Raw genomic sequence first — 27,743 nt, 5'->3', positions numbered from 1 at the left:
TGTGCACCCCAAGCCCTGAGCATGATGAAGCACGCATTTACAGAAAATAGCGCAATAACACATCTCGGAAGAACAACAGATGACTGCAGCTCGAATACGGATATCAATCATGTGCAATCTAGTCCTTGAAAGAAATCACTAACTGTGCAGGAGGGTTCACTTGGTTTACATGACAAAAAAAACAAGTATTGGTGAATGCATTAGGCTTCACCTATGTGATTAATATTAAGCTGTGTTGTTGTAAGTTGTAGCTTGCTGAGTAGTTGTACAATATAAGTTACAGAAAGTCTGTTAAAGTGTTATGTATAAAAAGGCAATATATTGTGCTGTTGTAAGTGGTATAGTGCGGGTAAGTAACAGCAACATTTTGAAAAATTAAATGAAAGAGGGAAATAATAGAATTAATTGATGCAATAATATGTGTTTAGAGGGTTTGTGACACCTTTTGGGCCCAGTGCCACTTCACCTGCTTCACCATTTGAATCATGCCCCTAATACCTGCAAGATAACTGCATTTGTGACTGGCTGTTTTGTAGTGAAATATAGCAGTATTTGATGTTTAGAGGAGTTATGACAGGGGGGCGTGGCTACGGCGCCACGCAAGATGGCCGCATAGAGGTGTCTCTCTGCCGCACCGGACCTCTACTCAACTCTTTCCTGCGGCTCCATGGCGTCTTCTTGAATAACAATGCCGAGTACTTCGATCTAACGCGCTGTTTCTGAACGTTTCTTGCCAGCGCGATACCTGCTATTGCTGCCTGTGTGTCTCGGAGTTTGATGTGCCCGCCATTTTACAGCACGTATTCTCCTCACAGAACAAATGTTTTGTCAAGGCAATTCATCTTTGCAGGTTGGCTCTCTCCCTGGATTTTATCACCTCTCTAATGATTTTTACACCACCTGCCATGTACACGGAGCGTGTAGTTCGTAATTTTGCATCATTTTCTCTATTTTAAAGCTCTATTGTACCTGTTCTCACAAGGCATCACGGGAAAATGGTTGCTTAATGATATTTATGGATTATTGTGCAGATGAAGGATGTTTTTCACCCATACTGCCTCGTTACCTTCATGTCATGATGCTTAAATTCCTCCATTTCGATGCATACATTTATATTTATCCAGTTGTCTGGCTACATACTTAGTTTTCAACAGGATTTCATTGGACTATAAGGCATATACCTGAACCGGAAGGTAGGCTACCTCTAATGCGCTCTTTCTGAACATTTACTGTCAGCGCAACGCCTGCTGTTGACGTCTTGGTGTTTTGGGGCTGGCAGCAGCCACCATTTTGAGGTACGAATTCTTCTCACAAAGCGCAGCAGTTCGTTCATGCAAGTTGGCCTTACAACCTCAAGGAACTTTTCTGCCATCACTATTGGGAAGCTGTGTTTCAACGTAATTTTTGGTTTACTCACTCTATAGGCGCCATTCTGCTTTTGGTGTCATTACCTTCTTTTCAGCAATTGAAATATCCTTCTTTACTTCACTTCAGAACTTGCAGTAATTTTTATGGGCAAATTGCGTAAACCAAAATTTGTTTTTGTCTTTTCTAAGTCTCCTCAAGAGGCGTCCACTTCAGCCTCTTTCAGTATCTCTACAGCTGTGGATCAAATGGCTGGTCTAGCTTCGCACCTTTCTTCCTCGGTACAATCAACATCAACTAAAGCTTCTCCTCCTAATGTTTCTTCTAAACGCCTGAAACAAGACCCTCCATCACCAGATAAACCATCCTCTCCAAATCTATGGAGTTACTTTTAGAGGCGATACGTGCCCTGCGCCTTTTTGTTGAAGAAACTAGCAAAGACATGCAACTCTTGAAAGAAAAATGGGAGTCTATGGATGCCAGGATTACTTCTGTAGAACAACAAGTTTCGGCAGTGCAATCTAATTCTCAACGCATCTCTTCTCTGGAGAAGTCAGTTCTCGCTCTCCAGCAAAATACTGAGGATTTAGAAAACAGGAAAAGAAGGAACAGCCTTCGCATTTTTGGTCTTCCAGAATCTTTGGAAGGAGATGACCCTGTGACATTTTTTTTACTTCCTTCATTCCAAAACTGCTTGACATGCCTCCTTCCACTTCCATTAGCATCCAGAGAGCCAATAGACTTGGTCCACATTCATCTGATTCCCCGAAGCCACAAGGTGTTATTATTCTCTTTTTGATTTACGGATCTCCTTTCAGTTCTTTCTGCAGCTAGGTCCAAACATCAAGTTTCCGGGATGGGTCAGAGAGTATTTCTATCTCAAGATGTTTCCAACATCACGGCGTTCAGAAGAAAGGAGTTTTTGAATCTTCGTACACCTCTACGATCTATTGGTGCTCGATATGGCTTATTTCATCCTTGTATTTTCACCAAAATAGAACATGGACCTTTCAAGATCCTGGAGAACTTAAACATTTTATTCATCTTCAGTCTGGTGGTGTCATGGATACTTCGACCTCTTCTAGTGGCTGATCGTGTCATTTTCCTCATTTTGCATGTGATTGTTTTTCTTCTTATAGTCTGCCTGATGTTGTTCTGTTTTCAAGTTTGCCTCTTAATATTTCGTATTCATTCTCATCTCCTCTCTTTGTGCTTATTCTTTTTACCTAATTGTTCTGTTTGTTCTGTAGAATACCTTGCCTTGTACGCTAATATTGTTATTTCCAAATTGTTATTTGCTTTTTTTTTCTCTCCTTACATAGGTTCATGATGCTCTTCCCTGAGTCCGTGTATGTTCTTTCTTCACTTTTTTGTCCTGGTGTGGTCTGGATTCCCACCCTTTGCCCGGTTCGTCTTGTTGAGTGTTGCCATTTCCCCACTCTCCTGGTGTTTGCCTCCCTCAGGTACGTTATATAGGTGATCCTTTGGATATGTACTGTCTCTTCTTCTGCTTTCTTCTTTCCTCCCTTTCTTTCCCCTTCTTCCTATTCATTGGAAATCAATCTCTATTCTTTGGTTTCTTACTTTTTTCTTTTTTCGGCTATTTGATGTTTGCATACCTTTTTGCACTTTTTGATGTTATTATACTTCTCTCGTTTTTAAATTTAGAGTAGTTTCTTGGAATGTAAAAGGTTTTATTAATCCCATTAAACTGCAGAGAGTACTTTCCCACTTATCTGCCTACACCCCCGATATCGTCCTTCTACAAGAAACTCACCTTACTGATCTTGAAACTCTTAAATTAAAAAGGAACGGGGTTGGTACAGTTTTGTTTTCCCCCTCTAACAATAAATAAATGGAGTTACTATTTTAGTTCATAAAAAATTGAAATGTAAGGTATTATTAGAAGAAAAAGACTCTGATGGGAGATGGATTTTGGCTAAACTACTAATTCATTCAATCCCTTTAACTGTTTTTAATATCTATGGTCCTACTCAACCTGATTGTTCTTTTTGGTCATTAATTACGGGCAAATGTATTCAACACAAAGATGAATTATTTCTTTTAGGAGGAGATTGTAATCAGATTATGGATCTATTCCTTGATCGCAAATCCACTGTTCGATTTATCCCCCACAAACCTCACAAACACTTTTTGGATAGCATTTTACAAGCATGTCTTTCCGACTCTTGGAGACTCACACTTTGGATTATTCCTTTTTCTCACCTCCTCATGCTTCTTTCTCTCGGCTAGACTATATCTTTCTCTCTCAATCCCTATCTCAAAACTTAATCTCTTCTTCTATTGAACCCATTGTTATTTCAGACCATGCCTCCATTATAACGGCCATTGACTTACTTCCACCTCATCCTAAACTTCTCGTTGGAGCTTTAATTGTGCACTTCTTACTGACCCTAATTTCTCCTCTTCTTTTTGCTCTTTCATTAATGACTTCTTTCAATTTAAATTTGATCCTAATACTCCTTCTCATATTCTCTGGGATTCCTTTAAGGCTACTGCAAGAGGATTTATTATTGATTTTGTTTCTAGGAAAAAGAAGTAATTTCTTCATAAACATAAATTTCCCTAGCACATATTATAAAATTGGAGCATCAACTCTACACCTCTTCAGATAAATGTATGTCACAAGAGCTTTTGCAAGCGAAAATTGCTTTCAACAAACTCACCACTGATAATGCATCTTCAATTCTCCTTCGTAGTAGAGCGCGTTATTATGGTGGCTGTAACAAATCTGGAAAACTCTTAGCTAACTATTTTAAGTCCCGTAAGGAACGCACTTCTATCGATTCCATCTATTCTTCTGATGATACTCTTCTTCATACAGACAAAGACATACTTCACCAATTTCAATTGTTTTACCAACAGCTGTATACTCCAGAATCTCCTCCAACTCCTTCTCTTATTCAATCTTATTTTGAAAAATTACCCAAACCCTCTTCCTCTCACCTCAACTTTCCAGACCTTGAATCTGATCTCTCATTGCACGAACTCTCTACGGCTTTGTCTTCCCTTACTAAAGGTTAAACACCTGGCCCTGATGATTTTCCGGTTGAATTTTACTTGCATTTTTTTGACCTTTTATTGCCCAAACTTTTCTCACTTTTTCAATCATTTTATTCTTCTGGCAAAGCGGATGGTACCTTTCAGGATGCCACCATTTGTCTTATCCCCAAAGACGGTCGCGATCCCAAATTTTGTAAAAATTATCGCCCGATCTCATTAGTTAATGTTGATTATAAACTCTTTGCTAAATTAATTGCTCTACGTTTGGACCCATTTATGCCTCATCTTATTGGTAAAGAGCAGTGTGGTTTTATTAAAGGGAGACTCACCTCCAACAATTCTCAACTCTTTCTAAATGTCTTGAATAAGGCATCATCTCTCTCAATACCTTTGACCGCTATCTCTGTTGATGCCGAAAAGGCCTTCGATAGAGTAGACTGGTCCTTTTTGTTTGCTTCACTAAGATGGCATGGCTTTGGTCCCAATTTTATTTCTCTCATATCCTTGTTATACTCCTCACCCAAAGCTTCAGTTCTCGTGAATGGTCAACTTTCGTCATCCTTCACCCTTCAAAGGGGAGTACGTCAAGGCTGCCTTCTTTCCCCACTTCTTTTTGTCTTAGCTCTTGAACCATTTCTATCCTCTATCCGTAATAACACTTCCATTTCTGGTTTCCCCTATGGTGATAATCAATTACAACTTTTTGCATATGAAGACGATATCCTCTTGTTTATTTCTGACCCAGAATTATCCATCCCCCCTTTATTGTCCAAATTTGAAGCATTCTCCCTTGTCTCAGGATATAAGATAAACTCTGAAAAGACAGAAATTCTCCCTTTAACCAAACTTTGTCTTCCTCATCTCTTTTCCTCAACTGGCTTTGCCTGGAATAGCACGAAGGTCAAATATCTTGGTATTTGGTTCTCCAATTCTATTTCCGCTTGCATTAATTTAAATATGTCCGCAGTCCTGTCTCGAATCGATCAGTTGTTCTCCTCCTGGAACCCCCTCTTTCTCTCCTGGTGGGGACGTCCTGACTCTATTAAAATGATGATTGCCCTTATTCTTATTTATATCTTTTCCATGTTACCTGTGCATGTTCCTGCCCTTTATTTCAAACCTATTGATTCTTCTCTCTCAAAATTCCTTTGGAAAAATAAAAAATCTAGAATTTCTCTTCTAGCTCTTTGGAAGGCTAAATCGAATGGTGGTGTTAACTTTCCAGTCTTCCGTCTATATCATAAATCCTTCTCTCTACGTCAAGCGTCACGATGGCTCTTGTCAGAATCTTCCCCTTTTTCTCCTCTTTGGCTCCACATTGAGCAAACTTTATTATTACCCTTTTCCTTTGAGGAGGTTTTCCGTTTTTCCACCAAATCCCCTTATGCTTCTCTTCCTTTGTTTAAACATACTTCTTCTCTTCTAAAACCTTTGATTTTTCCGTTGGTCATCTCGCGTGAATCTTTTCTACATACACCCATTTGGTATAATTCACTTATTCTTTTAAATAACAGGCCTATTTGTTGGACTTCCTGGAGACTAAAAGGTATCAAATGGGTCAATCATCTCTTTGATGGTGTGTTGCCTCGTTCTTTTCCCCAATTTCAGCTTCAATTTCGCTGTCCTTGTTCTTTTCTACAGGAATATACTATGGAAATAATTCTTGATCGTTATTATTCTCTTCCTTCTCGACTTCACTAACTCCCCCTTCTCATCTTCTTGTGGTACTTTCTACTCTTCCTAAAGCGTCTCTTATTTATAGATTCTATTCCTCTCCTAACCCAGACCGTATCAAATCCAAATTGGAACTCTCCTGGCAAAAGGATTTGGATTGTACTTGGCCCATTGCTCTCTGGGACAAACTCTGGTCCAACATGTTGAACGTTTCTCGCTCTGCCTCTCTTACTCAATCTTTATTTTTTCTATATCACAGACTTTACCTTTCTCCTCTTTCTCTATCTCGCTTCATATCTTCCTCTGATTCTAAATGCTGGACTTCTGGTACTCCCAATGCTGATCTTCTACATCTGTTCTTTTTCTCTCCTTCTGTTTCTGCTTTCTGGAAACAGGTTTGGTCTTACATTCTCACATTTTCACACTTACCATTCCATATTCACTCACCATTCTTTTCCTAGGTAGTCTTTCGGATTCTTTGGTCCTCCCCCCACACTCACAGGGTCTTTTTGATCTCATGCTTGCACTTGCATTTCAACACATCTCTTCTAACTGGAAATCCCTCACGAATATTTCCATACAAGGTTGGTGGAATTCTTTATGTCATTTTCATAGACTTGATGTTGCCATTGCCTCTTCCTGTAAACCAAGTCGCAATGTAGATCTTTACTGGTTACCTCTTACCACATACCTAGGCAAATTAGCTCAAAAGAAACCTGCTCCTATCAGTTCAGAAAATGTTAAACCTCCTTGAAGGATTTTACTCTCTCCTTCTTGTTTATTTTAATATTGTTTACATTTTTTTCTATATTGCAATGTTTTGTATTATTGCTTGCACCATTTATTTCTTTGCCGTTATTCTCTATAGCATTATTCTGTTCTAGCACTATCTATCCATCCCTTTCCCTCCCCCTTTCCCATCCCTTTAAAATCACATAAAATGCTTTTATTTCTTAGTTATGACATTAGCAATGTTATGCCTTCAGAACTAATTTGTTACATATTTTATCTTCTTTGCTGATGTTATATTATTGTTTTCATTATTATTCTTCAATAAAGCTTTTAAAACAGAGGAGTTATGACAACTTTTGGCCCCAGTATCACTGCACCTGCTGCCCCATTCATATCATGACCCTGTTGTCTGTAAGGTAAACGCACTTGTGACTGTCTTGTTTAGTAGTAAAATGTAGCAATAATCTGGGGTGGTGGGGTCCCTAGAGCTTTTGGCCACAGGGCTACTGCACCTGCTGAACCATTCACATCAAGTCCCTTCTATATGCAAAGTAACTACAATTGTGACAGCCTGTTCAGCAGTCAAATATAGCATTATTTGTTTAGAGGAGTTCTGACAATTTTTGGGCCTGGTGGCATTGCACCTGCTGCACCATTCAAATAATGCCCTCTTGCCTGCAAGATACATGCACATGTGACTACCTTTCTGGTAGTAAAATATGGTATTATTTGGTGTTTAGTGGAGTTATGACAACGTTTGGCCCCGGTGCCACTGCACCTGCTGCACCATTTAAATCATGCCCCTTTCAATTGCAAGGTAACTGCAATTGTGACTGCCTGTTTACAAGTAAAATATAGCAATATTAGGTGTTTTGAGGAGTTCTGACCACTTTTTGGCCCGGTGATACTGCACCTGCTGCACCATTCAAATCATGAGCCTGTTGTCTGCAAGGTGACTGCACTTGTAGCTGCCTGTTTAGTAGTAACATATAGCATTACTCTTGTATATTAACTTTATTTTTAATGCACAATGTTTATAACATTTAGAATTTGATCCTATTGACCAAATAGATTACGTTGAAACAATCTATCCAATAATGCCTACAAAGTGAAAAGAAGGGTAGTGAGGCATGAATAGGAAATGCCACAATCATTGTAAGGCTAGAACATCTGTCTTCCACAAGTAATAAAAAGCAAGCATTCCAGCATACTGTTAGAAGCTGTCTGCCTTTTCCGTGGGAAGAGATCTTATCTTGACAGTGAATGGGGCTTAAACAGTGAGCACAGCTTTAGTAGAAGTATCATAAATGTATGCAGCCAGGGCAATTTAACATAAAAAAGTCCCACATAATAGCGAACGGGAACTGATAAGAGCCCCCTTTTAAGACATATTAAATACACAAGATTTCACAAGCACAGCACAAGCGGCCCTGTGCAGGCAAAACCTAAAAAAAGAAAAAAAAGAGTCAGTTGCCTCGTTGCCACTGTGAAAAAACAGAGCTGCATTCACATGTACAGAAGTGAGGAACCAGTATTTATCCAAAAGAAAAGTAGTAAACAAGTAGGGCTCAGGATAGCATGGCAACAAATGACAAAATGGTCCTTCTGTTCTCCCTAAATTCCAAACCAACTTTCCAGGCACTCTTACATCATCTGGAACAACAAACTCACTCAGACAAATAAACACAGGGGTGGGGAACTTTTCGCAACATCTCCCCTGGCGGTGCCATCTAATATTTCCATACTGCTCTGGCAGAGTCAGGCATTGAACCGTCCCATGTACACACCATCCTACAAAATGTTTACCGTTAAATCGTCCTCCAGATTATGAGCATTCTACACAGCTAAATCTATGTTCAAGGGATCCGATTATATGCATTTTCTTGAAATGAAAACACGGAGTGCTTTATCTAGTTCCAACACTCTTATGAACTGATTTTGAGAGTGCCATGGTCTAATTATGCATATTCTGAGGACGTAATTCTGTGTGTGGCATGACCCATTACAAACATTCTCATGAACTGATTCTTTGTGATACATAAATGGATTGAGAGCATAACCACACCTTTTTCTGTGTGTTACAAAAGCTGAGTGTAAGCAAACTTCTGATCATATTTAGAGTGAAATTATCAGGTTGCTACCATTCTCAAGAACAGATTCTGTTGGTGTCATGAATCGATTAGGAACATTCTCATGAGTTGGTTATATGCGTGACATGAGCCTATTTTAGAATCCTGTCACTCATACAATCAAATTATGCAGGAGGGGACAGCTATTTCCATTGGTGGACATTTTCTTGCAATGTTTACTGAATAGTAGTTGTACACCCATTTCACGTAGACTATGGCCCACAGATCAGAAAGTTATGATTTGTGATCTTACATTAGTTGTGGCCTGCGGTAGCCACTTTTAAGCCACAATGCTGATGGACAGACGGTATTTTCAATGTCTTATGGTATATCCAAACTGTACATTGAATTTAGTGTTTTCAGTCTTTCTAAATGGCATGGTTTGTTTTTAAAATATTTTCCCCTCCAATAACTCTGAACAGAATTTAAAAAGACTAAGGACGCATAATGTAAAGGGGAACACTTGCAAAGGTCTAATTTACTTTCCACAAGATTCACCTTTTGTTTCTGTGCAGCTTAGGCTTCCATGGATATGCAGAATACAGGAGTAAAACAAAAACAACCCTTACAGTCAGTCTGACCTTCAGCCTTACCCCAGCTCTTACACAGAAGCTGGGAGGAGTGGGAAGCAACACAGCATGCAAGCGGGGAGACATGTTTGAGGGGTGTGGCAGCACATGAGGAAGAGTGTTAACAGTGTAAGGATACAGGTCAGACAATCGAAAGGATTGCCAAGAGGCTTTGCTCCAGGTAAGGGACAAACACATGAAGAGGCGAGTGGAGTGCTCCATTTTCATTCCACATTTTTTAATCCGTGTGCAAAATTATTAATTCATGTTGGTGGGAAGGAGTTCCGGAAAGTTCCAGAATACTTTAATTGTGTGTCTTAGAATAGGTTTGGCAGGTCCTGCCCTGACTTCACTTTCCCGAACTCTGCTGATTTCCCGATACCTGGTTCCCAAGCTTGTCTCTTGAGCCTCTTAGACTATTTCCCTTGAATTTTTATTTGTTTCATCTGAGAATGACGCCTTCTGCTTAGAATTTCTCTTTGCTATTCTCTGAAGCTTTATTTAGATTAGGAAAGTTTCTTTATGAAACCTATTCTGCATATATTTTGCATTGTCTACTTGTGTAGGATTTGCATTGTACTCTATATTATGTATAATGTAGATTTTCCTAGTTGTTATGACGGAAAGTCTTAATTTTATTAAAAACACAGAGGCAAGTATTATGCTTTTCTTATCTTGCTTTATTAAACAGCAGCCAAGATAAGTGAAAAACGACAGTTCCCAGGGGCCCAGGTAAACAGACTGGCCAAAGGGGGACACAGAAAAAAACGATATCTGATAACCAATCACAACAAAGTACAGTATAAAACGTCACATCTGACTGCGTAGCTTCCTCTTTTCGCTGACGAGCAGATCAGATAAAGTAAGAAAACAAAGGAACAATCACAAAAACAATAGAGAGGGCCAAAGTCCAGGAACAAACTTCTTGTGCCAGAGGTATCCAGGAGTAACGACCATCAGGATTCCTTGGAGGCAGCTCCAGGCGGGAAGGAGACACGATCCGTAGAGGAGAAGATCGAAGAAGGTAGAGTAACCTCTTATCACGAAGATGCAGGCGGCAGGGCTGGATTCGCTGAAGGAAGGGAGAACACAAGTTAGGAGTGTAGTGGTGGGATAATACTCGCCTCCGTGTCTTTAATAAAATTAAGACTTTCCGTCATAACAACTAGGAAAATCTACATTTTATGGCAAGACCGGAGGCTCCTATTATGCTTGTTCAAAGCATATCAACCACTACAGAAGCCACAGTATTAATTGGTTTGCAACAGAACATACGGAAAACATTGTCATTAGTCCTGTCTGCTGATCTCAGAATGTCCTCAAGGCCTGCCCAAAAGGCTTTAGAAGCCATGGCTCATCTGGTGGAATGGGCTCCGAAAACGGAGACATCAATGCCCGCAAGAGACATAACCCAACAAACCCAATGGGCAAGAGTAGGGGAGGAAACAGGAAGATGGGGTTTACGGAAAGAGATAAGGAGTTGAGAATGTGAGGGCACTCTGAAATCAGAAGTCCTTTGTTCATACACTTTCAAACATTGGCCAACACATAATTTGGGATGTGAAGGAAAATAAGGGTAGAAGACAGAATTTAAATGTGTTTTTGTTTGTCTGTGAATCTGGAACACCACACCTGTAGGGGAAAATTGGCAAGAAGAAATTTCCTACGCTCTAACATCAGAGACACGTTTAATAGAAACCAAGCACAACAGCATTGTAAGTTTAGCAGATAACATTTTTAATGAAAGTGCAGCATTATCTGGCCAATCAGAAAACAACTTGAGAACAACAGAAACATCCCTTAAAGAAGAATACTTAGCCAACGTCGGTTTGGAACAACAAACTCCTTTTAGCAGGCGACAGATCAAGGGATAGGCGCCTGCTGGTTTGCTATCAATGGGGGCATGATTGAGAGAAATCGCAGAACAGTAAGGATTGACTGTTCTGTATGACTTACCTGCGCTAGCCTCGGAAGCCAAAAAGTTGACCACAAAATTCATAGGGGCTGAAAGGGGATCGATATTCCTTTCCAGACACCAGCTTGCCCAAAGAGACCAGGCGGATTTGTAAGCCTTGGAGGTCCCAGGCGCCCAGGCTTTGCTGATAAAGAGAGAAGCCTCTTGTGAAATGGGGACGTCAGAAGAGAAAGGCCGGAAACTTTCCAAGCCGACAGAATCAGGGAATTGTCCAGAATGAGGCTGTGTCACCCTGAGGATTCAGGAGCAGATCGTCGCATGACGGAAGAAGGACTGGAAAATCTACTGCCATCTCCAGCAGAGATGGGAACCAGATCTGAGATTGCCAAAAGGGGGTTACCAGAACCAAGGAGGTCGACTGCCGACGGACCTGGGAAAGCACTCGGCTGATCATGAGAAAGGGAGGAAAGGCGTAATTGAGATGGAGCGACCAGTTCTGAAGGAAAGTGTCCATTGCTAAGGCTAAAGGATCTGGCCGCCAACTGAAGAAACGGGGCAACTGAGAGCTGCGACGGGATGCAAAGAGATCTATGGAAAAAGGACCCCATTTTTAAGAGAGAGAAAGGAAAATGGACGGAACCAGCTTCCAATCGCTGGAGTCTCAGAGATACCGAGAATGACTGTCCGCCACCGAGTTGAGATCTCCTGGAAGGTACTCCGCTATCTCGGAAAGTTGGTTTGACAGGCAAAATTCCCAAAGACTCTTCGCCAGCTCTGCCAGAGATTTGAATTTGGTACCACCGAGGTGGTTGATGTAGCGGACCGCAGAAACATTGTCCATGCGAAGCAGTATGGAACAACGAACCTTGTTTTTCGAGAGACTTTGGATTGAAAAGGAGCCGGCAAGCATCTCTAAACAATTGATGTGCAATTTGGACTCCTCGTGAGAACATGTACCTCCAGTCGATATTGGACCACAACGGGCGCCCCAACCCGACAGGCTGGCATCTGATTCTAACACAAGATCTGAAGCCGGAGCTAAGATAGTGCGCCCGTTCCACGCATCTAAAAGGTCTGTCCACCATTGCAGTTCGTCGCAAGACTCTTGGTCCAAATCGATAAGATCGGCATAAACCAGGCCTTGGCACAGATGTCTGATTTGTAGATGTTGCAGAGCTCGATAGTGCAGAGGACCCGGGAAGATGGCCTGAATTGAAGAAGAGAGAAGGCCGACTATTCTCGCTAGAGATCGTAGGGATAAAAGAGAGGTTTGAAGGACAGTCGCAATCTCCGCTTTGATCGTGGAGACCTTCACCTGAGGAAGGCGAAGAGAGGCTGTGATGGAGCCTACGAGAAAACCCAAGAAGTCCATGTTCTCAGACGGAATTAGCATTGATTTTTCGAAGTTGATGAGAAACCCTAGGTCCAAAAGAAGAGTCTGGGTGGTGTGCAACTCAGACAAAAGAAGCTGTTTGTCTGCATTCATGATCAGAATGACGTCCAGATAGATGATGAGTCTGATTCCGAGGGACCGGAGAAAGGCTGCAACCGGTTTCAAGAGTTTTGTGAAGCACAAAGGTGCTGAAGAAAGACCGAACGGAAGAGAGGTGAATCTGTATTTCACACCCGACCACTGGAATTGTAGAAATTTGGAGTGGGAGGGATGGATGGGAACAGTAAGGTAAGCATCCTGCAAATCCAGTCGAACCATCCAATTGTTTGGACGAAGAATGTCTATTAAATGGAGAATGGTCTCCATTTTGAAGTGCCGATACACCACGAATTGATTGAACCATTTCAAATGTATTACTGGGCGAAGCTTTTTGTTCTTTTTCTGAACCAGAAAAATGGAGCTTAGAAAACCTGTGGAATCGAAGGGAGAAATCTGAATGGCCTGTTTTTGAAGAAGGGACTGGATCTCGTTTGAAATTAGGTGAGCCATGTCTGTGGAGAAAACTAGAGGAGGGGGGAATGTAGTCTGGAAAGGCAGCGAATAAAGCTCTGTAATATAGCCTTGGACTTTATTTAGAACCCGTGGGTCTGTGCTGATAGTTTGCCATTTTGACAGAAACAGTTTTAACCGACCCCCTACAGGAGGAGGAGGAGATAGACCTACCTTGTTGATTGGAGGTGTTGTTTCAATGGTTCTTCTGGCCCCTACCCCAAAGCCTCTACCCCGCTGAGGGTAGAATTGGGGTTTGTAGTCTTGGGAGTTGTTGTAGGAGCCTCTGGAGCCTTGGTTGTTGTAGGGACGGCGGGAAGAGCGACTCCTGCCTCTGCCGGCACGTCCAAAAACCTGGGGAGCAAAAACCTTTTTAATGGACTATTGTGCTTTGCCCAAAGACGCGAAGGTGGAAACGAACCTGCTGAGATCACAAACTAGATTTTCTCCAAAAAGGAGACCATTAGCCTTGGAGCCTGGATCGAAAGGAGCCAGATTGGCTAGTTTGGGATCCAGCTTGAGGAGAAGGCCTTTACGCCGTTCGTGCGTGATAGCGGCGTTGGCGTCCCCTCAATAAACAAAAGTCACGTTGAGCCCACATTGAAACATCCTCAGCTGAGAGGTCGGAACCATCCAGCTGGGCCGACTCAGCCATGTCAAAGATGCGCGCTAGCGGACCCACCACATCAAGTAATTTATCCTGGCACGTAGACCAGGCCTTGTCTACTCCTCTGCGAGGGTCTTTTCCAAACTTTGAAAAGAAGGTGAGTAGAGGCTGATCAATGGAAGGGACAAGAGTAACTTTATCAGGTAAAGATGGTTTGGGGCATTCCGATTTCAATCCTGACCTAACAACAATCTCCAGAGGAAGTCGAAGCCTGGCCGATATGTACTCTCCTACATGGGACACAGGCAGCCATTCTGTGGAGTTCGGATGACGAATAGAGGAGGCGTCAAACATAGGGAACCCTTCAGAATCAAAAACAGGTTTGAAATTGAAAGAATCTGATTTGGACTTTTTGTAAGGAGGGGAGGGGGGGTCGGAAATATCAAAAACATCAAATAGGTCATCTGCGTCAGCCATATCATCATCCGTGTCCAAGATGGTGGAAATACCAATTTCTTCTTTGGTGACTCTGCAAGCTTCACTTTCTGTTTTTGTTTGACCTCGGTACCAACAAACCCCTCCATCACAGGAGGCCTGGGAGGCGCTTGGTCCTCAATCAAATGCGAGGAAATCTCGCTAGTCAACAAAGACACAGTTTTGGAAGCACATACAGAAGCAGAGGAAACCACCTTTATTTTTCTGCTTTCCCAGCAGACTGGCCCAGAGCCTTGGACATTAGGCTTAACATCGAATTCTCCATACTCTTGGACATGCGTCTCATGGACACCTCAACCGCATTCTCTACGGGGGTATTAATGAATTTATTTAAATCATGTTTGAAGGTTTCACCCACCTCATTGGCCTGCACCAGTTCTGGAGAACTGTCTAATTCCATAGTGAAAAAACACACCAAGTAAAAGAGGTAACTAAGGGTTAACAGGGCTCAGAGGGAGGAACAAGGAGGATCAAACCACTCCCAGAGGCTTGTCCCGATGAGGAAATGCTCCGGAATTCAGTCGGAGCTTGACGAACAGAGAAACAGGAAGCAAAACACTGCAAGGAGCGTGTCACAGTGAACAAATGCTTCGGAGAGCAGACGGAGCTTGAGAGACACAGAAACGGTAACGTGTGAAGAGAAGGCAATAAGCGCTCGCGCTATCAAAGTGACGGTGAGAGGAAACTCGGCAGCGCGAGCAAAGCGCAGCGGGTGGAACCACTGAAGCGGTTCCCGTGGGGGGGAGGGGAACGGAGCGCGACACGAGGAAAATCGTGTCAGCTCGGGCCGCACCAAGCCAAAATAAGCAACTGGAAGGAGCGCGAAGGCCTAATAAGCTGTAATACAAAGCGCAAATACCAATAACAGTGCAAAATATATATAAACAGTACAAAAAATCATATCAAGCAAATAGGAGCAAAGGATAAGTCACTTATCTGACTGCGAGCAGCAAGAAAAGAGGAAGCTACGCAGTCAGATGTGACGTTTTATACTGTACTATGTTGTGATTGGTTATCAGATATCCTTTTTTCTGTGTTCCCATTGGCCAGTCAGTTTACCTGGGCCCCTGGGAACTGTAGTTTTTCACTTAGCTTAGCTGCTGTTTAATAAAGCAAGATAAGAAAAGCATAATAGGAGCCTCCGGTCTTGCCATAAAATCTCAGATTGATTCATCTCTTTGATATGCATACTTATTAGATAAACTGATTTCTAAGAAAATACACTTGTAACTTTGAATAATCAGTTAATAACCCTTCATGGTTGGAAACCATTCTCTCCAGTACTTAATTTGTGAAAAAGATAAGCGCCAGTATCCTAGTCAGGGGGCCACTGCAGCTTTCACCGCCCATTGCTCCTGCTTGAGCAGCCAATACCAGTACCAACGCAACTACTAACAATCACACTCCTGTAAGTGTGACAATCCAGACTATTCCAGGCCTCCACGGCTATAAGAATTCTGCAGAAGTTATTAGTAATTTTAAATGCAAGTTGAATTAATAAACAACTGTTGCTGTGCCCATCTCTAAATTAAACACACAGTGCCACCATGTGGAAGACTGTCATAAGTAACGGTGGTGACAATCAAGCGTCTGTGCTGAGCACTGGAAATCACCAGCTTAAATTAAGCACTGATCCTCTCTGTGGTTCTTGTGAAGACAAATAGTTTTCACTGTAAACTGATATGTTGCGCTGATGTTAGGTCTCTCCATACACGTGCAGTCAATAATCAAAGGTCCATGTGACCAATGACGCAATCTGTTTGACGACTACACCAAGCATAGAAAAGTGCTCCGGATCAAAGGTAAGCTATCGAATAAGAAGCAAGCAAATCAGAGTGACGGTAAAGCCAATCAATGGAAAGCGATGGGCGAGTCTGCAGATCACAATAGGTCTTTCGCAGCCAAGCAGCTTGCACTCTGAAAAAAGCACAGTTTGCAAGCCAACCAGGAAGACTTTTCTGAAATAAAGGTGGCTCAGCATACCTGCATCCTATAGATTTGTTCTGCATCCTACAGACTCGTTTTGTGTCTAGATCCATAGCTGCTAAATGGCCCATATCAAGTATGTGATTTCACCCCACTTCTTTTTAGTGAACAAAACTGTCTTAAATGTTTGCTTAAAACCAGTGCTTTAAATGGGCTGGTACTCACTGGTACTAATTACTGGCACTTCTATATTTTCTGCCCTTGAGTACCGGAACTTCTCCCTGTCCAAAGAGAGTTCTACACTCATGGGGTAGCAAGCCAAGCTCAGTGATATTTGGCATACACAAAAAGAACCTTGACAGACCTGATGAGTCAGTCCGTTTTCGTGAAGCACTCTAATAATCGAGTACTAATCTGCCCTCACTGTGCTAACTGCGGGGCAACCTGTATGCATTTATTCAGAGCTGGCAGGACGTTTGGGAGGGGCCGATTCACACTGTGATATCTGACACTCAGGCTCTGTGGAGTCATTAGCCCTGTATGTGTGTGAGCAGGGCCTGCTAATAAGCATATTGTCACTGGTAAATCTAAGAGAAGGGTTCCTGCTGGCATAGCAGAGTATGGCTGCACTTGTTTGAAGTCAGATTGAGGAGGAAGGTGGTGAAAGTGAAACCGTAGCACAGCCGATGGGAATCAAGGTTAGTAATGTGGGCAGCAGCCAGGGATGGATTGGCAAAACACAAGTTGTCTGCCGACCGATGGACCATGCCAGCGTGTCACCTGTGGGCTGGTTTCATGGAGGACAACCACCCACAATATCCTACTGGCCACCCAGCCCCCACTTTGGCCACCTGACTAGGCTACTATGGAATGTGTAATCACTCATACATATGAGCAATAATACAGTAAATCTAATTAAAAACAGTGCATGCTTGCAGTAATTGTGTGCATGCAGCATGAACCTATGACCTGTCCACAGCGCAAGTATGCTCACAATTACCGCAAGCACACACTGTTTTTAATTGGATTTGGTGACCGCCCGGACTCGTTCCTGACCGGTTGCTCCCTCCTCGCTCCTCTCCCATTACTCCTGCTGCCTGCCTGCCCTGGTGATCATCGCAGCCCTCACAGAACTATACGGTATCGCCTGCGATCAGCTGCATTAGCGTAGTGTCATTTCAGAAGCTGCTTATATTTACGTAGGCTCCGCAATTTATCAGACCGACTCTCATAGCGCTTGAAATTGTAGCGCCGCCCGCCCTGCGTTATATTTGAGTGTGTTTGCTCTCTTCTACCAGCAACTGCATTACACCGATTTCTCTCTCTGTGACTCAGGCTATTTACTGCCCCTGCCTCGCCTCCCCTTTGACCTCCATTTTGTATTCCGTGTTGTTGTTTCCAGGCTCGCCCCTCCTCCCCGCTACCGCCTCCCAGCTGCTGACCCTCCCACGCTCCGCCCCCTCCACCATCCTTTAAATGTCAGATGTCCCAACGCGCAGCGTCCACGCGCTTCGGCCGCGCCGAAGGTGCGCCAAAGGTAAGCCCGTCTACGCCCGTCCGCGCCTGGACCGCGCCCAGCACCAGACCCCCTAGCCCCCGCATTGCCCAGCCCTCCCGCATTAACTACGATGCCACCACCCTCCTAGCCCTTAACCCCGGCCGCTCCCCCAACTGCGTCCAAGCCGCTCCTGGACACACCCATGGACCTTTCTCATGCTACTCCTGCAAATTCATCGGCACCGTCAACAACTCCGCTAAGATCACACCACAGATTCCCGACCCCAACCACCTACAATGCATCTTGCTCAACACCCGATCGGTCCACAGGCACGCCATTGACCTATGGAATCGACACCATCTCTCCGGACATCGCCTTCCTAACAGAAACATGGATGAACGCCTCCTCCGCCCCAGACATCACCATTGCCATCCCTGAAGATTATAAGATCACACGCAAGGACCGTACCGGCCACACTGGAGGAGGAATCGCTATCGTCCATAAAAAATCAATCCGCATCACAACCAGCTCTGACGCCAACCTCGCCAACTCCGAACACCTTCACTTCCAGATCCACACCGACCCCAAGACCACACTCAGAGGCACCCTCCTTTACAGACCACCAGGACCCCGCGCAAAATTCAGTGAAGACATCACAGACTTCATCACTCCACATGCGCTCCCCTCCAAAGATTACATCCTTCTGGGAGACCTCAACTTTCACCTTGAAAAGATCAACGACCGCAACACCACCACCCTCTTGGACAACCTCGCCAACCTCGGACTTAAACAACTGGTCACTTCCCCCACCCACATCGCAGGTCACACACTCGACCCCATCTTCACCTCCAGCAATCATGTCTCCTTCAGCCACACTACGGATCTCCTCTGGACTGACCACAGCTGCGTTCACTTCACCTACAACAAGCCGAAACCCATCAACCACCTCCAACCAACTCTGCAAAGAAACTGGAACAAAATCACCATCGACCAGATCTCCTCATCGCTCCTTCTAAACACCCCAGCCCACTCTTCTAACCCAAACCAAGCCGCCGCCAACTTCACCCTATGGTTATCCAACACCGCCGACACCTTAGCACCACTGAAAAAACGTCAAAGCAAACCTGGCAGCAAGAAGGCCTCATGGTTCAACGATGATCTTAAGAAGTCCAAGAAACTCTGCCGCTCCCTTGAAAAGGCCTGGAAAAAAGACCCATCCACCAGCACCAAGGACGCCTTCAAAAACGCCACCCGCACACACCACCAACTAATCCGAAAGGCCAAGAAAACAGCATTCAAGGATCGACTAGACAACAACGCCAACAACAGCAAGGAACTTTTCAACATCGTCAAGGAATATACCAATCCCTCGGCCAACTCCAACGACATCACCCCCTCTCAAGCCCTTTGCGACTCCCTAGCCTCATTCTTCCACAACAAAATTGCAGACATCCACAACAGCTTCGACAACCAACCCGGAGACCAACCCACCCAACCATATGCTGAACATTCTCCCCCCTTGAACACCCTTATCGACTGGAACCCAATCTCCACTGAGGACACCATCCGCCTGATGAACTCCATCCACTCAGGATCCCCCACAGACCCATGTCCTCACCACATCTTCAACAAAGCAGACTCCGTCATAGCACCGCACCTCCGAGACGTCATCAACTGCTCCTTCAACTCCGCCACCTTCCCGGAAAGCTGGAAACACGCTGAACTCACCGCCCTTCTGAAAAAACCCACAGCGGACCCCACCGAACTCAAAAATTACCGCCCCATTTCGCTCCTTCCATTCCCGGCCAAAGTTATCGAGAAAGCTGTCAACAACCAGCTCGCCGCTTTCCTCGAAGCCAACAAATCCCTCGACTCCTCACAATCTGGCTTCCGAGCGAAACACAGCACTGAGACCGCCCTTATCGCAGCAACAGACGACATTCGAACTCTACTGGACAATGGAGACACAGTCGCCCTCATCCTCCTCGACCTCTCTGCAGCCTTCGACACAGTCTGCCACAGCACCCTTTTACAACGCCTCAGAAACATCGGAATACAAGGAAAAGCACTTGAATGGATCACCTCGTTCCTCACCGGAAGAACCCAGAGAGTCCGCCTTCCACCATTCAAGTCCGAGGCCACTGAAGTCATCTGTGGCGTACCACAAGGATCCTCACTCAGTCCCACCCTCTTCAACGTATACATGAGCCCCCTCGCGGCCATCGCCCGCCAACACAACCTCAACATCATCTCTTACGCGGATGACACTCAACTGATCCTGTCTCTCACCAATGACCCCAGCACCGCCAAAACTAACCTACACGAAGGAATGAAAGAAGTTGCCGAATGGATGAAACACAGCCGTCTGAAGCTGAACTCAGATAAAACAGAAGTCCTCATCTTAGGTACATCCCCCTCTGCATGGGACGACTCTTGGTGGCCGGAAGCCCTTGGAAAAGCCCCCATCCCGACAGACCACGCACGGAACCTAGGCGTTATCCTGGATTCTTCACTTTCAATGAACAGACAAGTCAGCGCCGTATCCTCATCCTGCTTCAACATTCTCCGCATGCTCAAAAAAACATTTCGCTGGATCCCCACCGAAACCAGAAAAACAGTCACCCATGCTCTGGTCACGAGCCGACTGGACTACGGAAACACCCTCTACGCAGGTACTACCGCTAAACTCCAGAAGAAACTCCAACGAATCCAAAACGCCTCAGCCAGGATCATATTAGACATCCCGCGCAACGAACACATCTCTGGTCACCTGAAAGACCTCCACTGGCTACCCGTCAATAAGAGGATCACTTTCCGACTGCTAACCCACGCACACAAATCACTCTACGACATCGGACCAGAATGCCTCAACTCACGACTGTCCTTCTACACCCCCTCCCGCCAACTACGTTCTTCCAGCCAAGCCCTCGCCACTGTACCTCGCATCAACAAGACCACCATGGGAGGCAGATCCTTCTCTTACCTGGCTGCTAAAACATGGAACTCACTCCCCACTGACCTTCGCCTTACCCAGAACCACCTAGCATTCAGAAAACAACTGAAAACTTGGATATTTGACAAGTAATCCTCCTCCCCTCCCTAAGCGCCTTGAGACCCTCTGGGTATGTAGTGCGCTATATAAATTCTCTGACTTGACTTGACTTGACTACTGTACTATTTTTCATATGTATGAGTGGTCACACACGTATGAGTGACACTGAGTGTTTCTTTTACAACTTGGGGGAGACCGGTATGGAAATGACAATAAACAACAAACGAGTGTTTTTTAGAATCTTATGTGTTACATGTTGTATTGTCTTGTCATTTCTCTCTCCACAGGAATTTTACCATTGATGGACCGGTACTCATGGTGAGTCCATCTTCGCATGTCAAGCACACCTTAGCGCGTGTGTAAAAATGCAATACACACGTGGTTCAATTTTTACCACTCACTTTTTTACCTTTGCATATTAATTATTATAGAGGGGTCCTGAAGAAAACTCCACCAATTTTTGTCAAGAGCTGAAACATGTTGACCAAAGGATAATCCAGACACTTACTTACAATTCTGACATATTATCCATCTCACCATTTTTAAACATACCCTGGGACACTGGGAATAAAGTATTGAATAGTGAGTTTACCAGAGGTATTTTTAACGTCACTAGACTCACAGCACAATCACATGGAAACAAAAAACTTGCTCTACTGTAATCAGGAGTTGTAGCACAGTTGGCAAACATTCGGCTGCCCAACTGGGAACCCAATGATGAAGCATTAAACCAACCAGGTTGGTGTGTCAGGGTTCTTTTAAACAAACCTTGTGGTGTTGGACAGTACCTAGTTGACCTAGTCACTCTCTAGTGGCCCGTCTCAGTTGGTTATTCCATCATAAGTTAGCACAGAGGGTTCATGTGCTTGCTGCAAAACACAACATATAACATGCTGAGCGCAGATTTGTATTTTATGTACATATGCATGCAGGTTACTAATTTTGCCCACCAATTAAATCTCAATCAAAATAAATGTGTGCCCCTGGCCGGGTCCCTTAGCACTGCCTGTAGCCCCACCCCATAGCTCCCCTCCACCCAAGCCCCACCCCCTAGTCCACATCTCAATATGGTGAGTACATGCACTTATTTTTTTTTTCCATTTAAAGCAGCTTAAAACTATATGAATATGGCATCAAAACACCCAGCTTGTCAGTTGGTGTTGGCTAAAACGCCAGGGCTGATGAACGTGTTGTCCACAAGATGTGCCCCCACTTGGAAGCGTTCTAAACCAAACAATGCGGCTGCCCGTGGCTCCCGCAGGGGGCCACCTCAGAAGGCGGCCACCATTAGTTCCATTTAGGCGCTTCCCCATCCAAGTCCCGGGACTACGAGAGGAGTCCCATTACAGGGCACGCTGGACACGTCATGTCCGGCGTGCCCGAGATGGGGAGGGGTATATAGCCCTCCCCGCCATTGCTGGGCCTCTTTGTTGCCCCGCGTGCCATCTCCCACCCTACCGCGTACCCGGCTTGGGGCAGGCAAAGGGGGGTTTGAGGATGTTGTAATGTTTTCTTTGTGTTGCAGGCGGAGTTACAGGGCAATCTGGAAGCAGCCTGGGTACAGAAGGATACCTCTGCAAGAGCACAAGAAGGGTGCCAGAGTCAAATCCCAGGAGCCTCAGGGGAGGGTCCTGGAACAATGACGTCGGCGCCCCGTTAGTCCTTCGGGCGGTTGTGAGCCTGAACAACCGGGGGCTTGCCTTGCTATGCTCCGCCCTGAAAGGGGCGCGAGTAATAAGGGACCAATGTGTCACATGATCCAGTAAGGGATCACCCTACAAGGGGAACGCTGATTGGGTTACCACAGTGCTTGGCTCATCAGGCGGGCAGGGTAGCATAGGTTAGTATGGCTCCCTGCCCTTGGATCGCCCATAAGATAACCCACCATAATTTGCAAACTGTTGTATGTAATAAACCTGCAGCCATAATTTTCTCCAAACAAAAAGTTGTGTGGTGTATTTATTTATGCATGCCTTTCTTACTTTCTTACTTTGGTGCGGGTGGGGATCTTCTTGCGCCGATAAGGGAACTATTTAAAACGCCGAAGGGTTAGGGTTCAATTTTGGTTTTGATTCACATGCTAATATCGGCTCTCTTATATACAGACCTAACTCACAGGTGGCTGGAAACTCAAATAACTGGTGTTACTATTGCTCCACTATTATCTAAAGTGTTACAAGATGGCGTCATATCATCATGGAGACTAGGTTACAGGCCTGGGCTTTCCCTATAGAAGAAACACTTGTTTTTAGATGGGTTGGTGACACAAAGACTACACCTCTCAGAAAGCATAACGCTATTAAAGAAAAGACGAAAACTGGAAAATGGTGTCCCTGATCACCAGGCCTGCTGATCACATCGATTTCCTTGGTAACCGCAGCTCAGAAGGATGACAGTCCGATACAGCCCAACTGTGATTCAAAGCTGTCATTTGTGGAGCGATGACAGTTCGCAGCAGAAGGTGTATTAACATCCTTTTCTGTGAAGTTTACAATCCGTGCTAAGCATGCAGCTACGTCAGAACGGACACTGTCCCATTTACTTCCCGGAACAGGAAGCGAAATGTCACCTCAGCCCTTGTCCCGCCAAAGTATCAGACCCGTGGTCAGTCACGCAAGCTTTCTGTTAGGTGCTCGCTCATTCGCTGATTGTGATAAACCGCGATTGCATCTCCAAGTCGGTTGGATGGGCCCTTGATGTTAGGCCTTTCGAACCGGCCTTATCTTCTAATTATGACGCTGCAGTGGTTTCATTAAGGGGTTATTTGATATTCTAAGAGTTTCCGGACTTGTCCACTTGTCAGTGGTCGCTGTTGGTGTGAGGAATTTAACGACCGAGAATGAAAACGTAGCCGCACGATAATTAGGTTCATTTCCCAGATAAACGCGGCTGGGCGCCACCAAAGGACTTATTTTATCTATATTTGCGCATTCGTGTGTTTGTCTTTCCTTTATCCTGCTTGTTAGAGGCTTCAAGTCAAATGTTAATTCTACAGCCAGTTAATTAGTAACACTTTGCTTAAGGGAATTGTAGTTAATTTTTTGTTGTTTGAATAATAAACGTTTAGCTCCTATCATGCAAAGTGCTCTTGGCTAAATATTCAGGACAGGGTAAAAGTGTCACACATTACACGGGGCAACTTGGCAACAATACTTGATCATTTCTGCTTGTCAAATTGCTGGGTTATTTGGCAATAACGCGTTTTAAAACAGCTGCGAGCAAAACTGTTATTTCCTCATAAGCACTTAACTGTAAAGTTAGCTCGCGTCTAAGGTTTGCCAGTAAGTTATCTGAAGGAAAGCGAGATGAGTCATTTGCCCAAGATAACACAATGTGGTCAGTGGATGAAACCTCAGGTCTCCTAATGATGTAGCACTGAGACCACGTATCGTCTCAGACGTTGTATAACGCTGGCCGTCAAGAAATGTTCTTGCTTTTTAAAAAAAAAAGAATTGCCGCATTTTTAATCACGTTTTGGAAATCTACTTGTGCCCCCATCCTGATTATTGCGCATGACACATTTCTGAAAACTACATTGCAATAGCTTCCATTACATATTCATTCAAGCTTCCTTTGACTGGCAGGAGGGACAGGGGGAGGGGAGTGCAGCTCTCACGTTACTGCATGATCTCATAACCTGTGACTCATGGTTGGCAATATTGAAAAAACAAAGCGACGCTCAATGAGGCTTTTTATGAGGAGAGTAGTTTGCTTTACAATTAGGGAACAACACGTGAGAGGAGTAATGTGGGAGCCTTTTTAGTTGAGGCTACAATTAGATGTTCTATGCTTATCAGTGCAAACACACTAATAAGGTGCTCTCAGAAATGGGAACAAAATATAGTTTTCTTCTGGTTCTTATTAGTTCTTTGCATAATGGATTTATGATTGGTGGGCTACAAGTTCGTCCATCTGAATCCACCTCACAGAAGCGGGTGTGAAGAGTTTTTTTAGTGAGCCTAATTTCGCCTAAATCCTTAATATTGGATTACCAGTGTATCACACCATTTTATTTGTCTTTTATTTGTTGCTTACCACTTATGTCACCGGAGACTTAGTCGAGCAGAAAAAGTCTGGGTGGAACTATGGAACTGGATGTTTGCCACATCTGCATGGTGTGCACTAGCGACCATCACCATGTAATATTAGAATCTGTATGGGCAAACATTGAGCTGTGTCTCATGCCCTTTGTAGGCGAGGGCATTCATTGCTTTCATACAACTTTCATTCCGACAGCTGCCTGTGAGTTATGAATGTATTTTTCATAAGATTTAGTGGTTTTCTGCATGAAAAACAGTAATTTTGCCCACCTCTAAGAACTGTGCCCAATGGTGCAGCGGGGTCATGCTCAAGGAACTTCACGCTCGCTGGTAGTTTCTGTCCCACATGTGTAATAAATTTGCAAAGAGAGGTATGCCAGGCAGTTCTTGACTTTTGCGAGTTCCTACCAGACTGGTCCTGCCATAAACATTATCACACCGGGTCAGCAGGATGGTGTGGTAAAGTTGAAAGCCTCCTAACAGGGGAGACCCCAAAAAAGCTACAAAAAGGGAGAGGGTTCCCCATTTAACTAACACTCAACTTGTTGAGGGAAACACTTCTAGGGAACAATTGAGCAGGAAAGGGCAGGTCGTATTCCCTACACTTCAAAAGGACTCTTTATAGGTTATCCTCCATGCCCTAGGGTTTGGTAGACTTCAATGACCTGAGGAGTTCTTTGGAGAAGCCCAGTATCCACATTGCCCCCTAGGGGGCATATTATCAACGGCCAGTGATAATTATCGCTGGCCGTGCTTAGCGATAGTTTTGTTATCGTAGGCTATCTCTGGAATTTATCGCCCTGGTAGCACGTTATTAACAAAGCGTTTCTCCAGGGCGATAACAATTCCAGAGATAGCGAGGTAATCGCCGTTTTGCAGGGAACATCGCTGTTCTTCCAGCGATGTTCCCTGCAAAACGGTGATAACCTTGCTGATACGACCTACAGGGTCGTATCAGCATAATCCACCCCAATGTTAAGGACAAGTAAGTCTGCATTTTAGCAGACGTTAGTTTTTGGAGAAAAGATTGGTTTTCTCCAAAAACTAACGTGTGCTAAAATGCTGGGGCAGCCTTGTAAATATCGCGATGTGAACATCAGCGATATTTGCAAGGTAGTCCATCCGGGGTACGCTCAGTGACACCCACTTTGCATCTTATTAGAGATGCAAAGGGAGGCGTTGGGAAAAAGGGTGCAAACATATGATTATGCATGTTAGCACCCTCTTGTAAATAGGGTGCTGATTTTATCTCTGCTTTTTTGGCTTTATATGCCAAAAAAACAGAGATAAAGACCTTGTAAATATGCTCCTAGGTTCTTTCCAACCTCCATCTCATGTACCTCTTTAGTTCAGGGAATCAAAAGGGATTCCTGGTTTGCCACAGTGACATGGAACCCACTTTCCTCAGGCACATTCTGCTGCCCTTGCATAACCTACACATATGTTCTATCCATGTCCCACATGGATGGAGTGAAAGCTCCTAATGCTGGGGACTGGTAGTTAAATTTAAAACACAGTGGAGACAAGTAGTCCTAACTCTGCCTGGCAATATACTATAATTTGTTGCTGCCACTACTGGCAGTGAGTCTTTAACGCCATGTGCGCTGACTGTATTCTCACTCTGATAATGAGGGCGCACATGGACTGGTCTTACAGACCACAGCTCTGTGTCTCATTCCATGTCACACTGAGTGCTCAACCACACACATGATCGTAGTGTAAGCTGAGGCAAAACATCCCAATTCAACAGAAATTCAGTATGACGGCTCACAGCATGGTTTCATGTTCTCCAAAACCATAGAGGGGATATTTTTTGACTTAGCAGAAGGCAGGCGCGGTGCGTCCATTGGGGCGTAGGGGCGTAGCCCCACTAAGCCCCATGGACCCACCGCGTCGTCACTAAAATACAAATATTCAAATAATCGCGCTACCTGCTGGCCGGGAATCCGGGAGACACACGACTTTCCGGAGTGCGCAGGGGGGGGAGGATGGGCCTGCTGCATCTGCGCAAGTGGATTTTTGGGCAGAAACAAGCCCGCGCATGCGCACATTGTTTCCCCTGTGCAGTTCCCCTTAGAGAGAGGACCAGGGGGCGGGCCGCAGCCCCCGGGGTTGCACAGGGCGACTGGGCGAGCAGTCATGGTGCCCCCCCAGCCAATCCTGGCGCTGCATACAGCGCCAGGATTGGCTGGTCAATACATAGCCCGGGTACATAACCCCCTGTCTGGGGAGGCAGAGCCCTCTCCCTCCCTCGTACTCCGGCCTCTGTTTATGGGGTTTGATTGAAGACCTGACCTCTGACCTGACCGGACCCAGGAATACTTAAGAGGGCGACACTGCCGAAGGAACCGCTCGGCCAGGGAGACCCGTTCACACTCAGGTATGATCAGAGTGCTAGGAACACTGTTTACAAAACGGGTTCACTGTAGTAGTGTGCACTGAAATCCATGAGAAATATAGCTGATGATTTGTATTTATTATGCCGTAGTAGCAATCGCCAGTTAGGCAGCACAGGTTTGCTCATGAAATGTGGAGAAACAAAAGTAAATACCTGATTAACGTATTAAAGAAACTATGTACTTCCCCTTATAGGAAGTAACGTTATGCACGCGCTTGGAATGGCGCTTGGAATGGCGGTTTTTGGCGCGCTGCTAACAAATGAGTGTAGCTTTGTCGGCCATCTAACTGTTCTAATGACTCGTTTTGGTGCCCTCATTTAGACTCGTTTTGCTGCCCTTCTGCCCACATTTAGACTCGTTTTGCTGCCCTTCTGAG

Source organism: Lissotriton helveticus, chromosome 5_1 (genome assembly GCF_964261635.1).
Source record: "Lissotriton helveticus chromosome 5_1, aLisHel1.1, whole genome shotgun sequence".
Taxonomy (NCBI): Eukaryota; Metazoa; Chordata; class Amphibia; order Caudata; family Salamandridae; genus Lissotriton; species Lissotriton helveticus.
This window is presented reverse-complemented; position numbering follows the sequence as displayed.